Source organism: Bactrocera dorsalis, chromosome 4 (assembly GCF_023373825.1).
Source record: "Bactrocera dorsalis isolate Fly_Bdor chromosome 4, ASM2337382v1, whole genome shotgun sequence".
Lineage (NCBI taxonomy): Eukaryota > Metazoa > Arthropoda > Insecta > Diptera > Tephritidae > Bactrocera > Bactrocera dorsalis.
In genome coordinates, this window is record NC_064306.1 from 12403981 (window position 1) to 12405385 (window position 1405).

The 1405-nt window shown below is 34.4% G+C and overlaps 1 long non-coding RNA gene across 1 annotated transcript; it reads right to left on the reverse strand.

The window, feature by feature from the left end:
• Positions 1 to 520: 520 nt before the first annotated feature.
• Positions 521 to 972, reverse strand: LOC125778125 (uncharacterized). The gene is made up of 2 exons (XR_007422503.1): positions 849 to 972; positions 521 to 784 (listed from the first exon to the last, which is right to left on the reverse strand). It is a non-coding gene; the product is annotated as an uncharacterized LOC125778125 (long non-coding RNA).
• Positions 973 to 1405: the final 433 nt, after the last annotated feature.

Consider the following 1405-nt stretch of genomic DNA (forward strand, 5'->3'; position numbering starts at 1 on the left):
CTTTTTAACCGGAACTACTAACGGCAATTGAAGTAATTGCTTTCTTTCTTTTCTATCTTTAAGCTATCAGCTTTGTGTATTTTAAGAATTATTGGTAGACTGGCGGATGAAATACGATTACGAAGAAGACGCATTCGGCCACGAGGGTATTAATCCATTCAGCCAAGGTATTAGTCGTCCGGTTTTCAATTTCTAAGGCCTGTTTTTGGAAACCTTGACTTTTAAAGTTAATATCGGTTCCAAAAAGATAGTCTTATAACCAGAGCAATTTCTTGGAACTTTACTATTGTATCGTTGCCTTCTCAATTGTCGGTGGGTATGTTCGTTATTTGGTTGAACAATCTCTTTGAATATTCTCGGTAGTTTTATCTCCTTACTTTTACTTAGACCTTTGGTAAGCTGGTGTGTTTTTTCATTGTTAATATTATTATTTGTACTTAGAATTGCCTAAGTGAAGTCAATATATTTGAGAAAACAACACATTTAGTAATTCTTCTGTTCATAATGAACACATCAAAAATTTCATTATTTTACTATGTGCAACTTTATTCGTATTTATTTTTGACATTTTACATACATAAGTAAATGGATATTTGATAGAATAGGAAAATTTAAGTTTTTTTTTTAATTTTTTTCTCAGCTCTTTCTATTTTGGGTCATTTGCAACCACCGCACCCATCGCAACCACCCCACTGATCATTTTGAGGGTTTTGATTACCTCCGCCTCTCTTTCGATCAAGTGGATTACCAGAGCTTATTGCCAATTCACTAGCAATTAGGAAAGCTAAAATATTTAAAGCATAAAGCATACCCTAATTAAATGACAAGTTAGAGACTTCTATACTTACCAAACAGCAAGAAAATGAAAGTACTTTTCGGCCACATCCTTGACGAAGTAAAATCGGGACTTGAAAACAGCGAAAGACACCTTCTGTTTCAACTGAAGATTAACACAACACGGTAGCGTTTTTATAGCACCAAATGGGTTACAAAAATATCCATTAAGACAACAATGGAAGAATTTAACTTAAACTCAACTATTGTTCTTCGCGAAGATCGTGCATTTACATGTTAATTACCTTAAAATTAGCAGAATCTAATCAAGTGCTGCAAAAACTCATGCATAAACTATATTTTTTAATGAACTGAAAAAATTATTACCACAATATGGATAACCACTAAACCTTAAGCGAAGTCTTGAAGTAATCAATTTGGCAGTACGGCTTCAGTACATCTAGAAATATTGGCAGAAGTTCGAGGGTGATATACTTTGTTCCAAGTACACGAAGTAGATTTTTGTATTCGTATCAAATACGATTCCTGCATTTCGCTTGTCGGACAAGTGAAGTAGCCATTATCTCTTCTATGGCGAGATCCTTTTCTACGCCCCATGCCATCTTCCCGA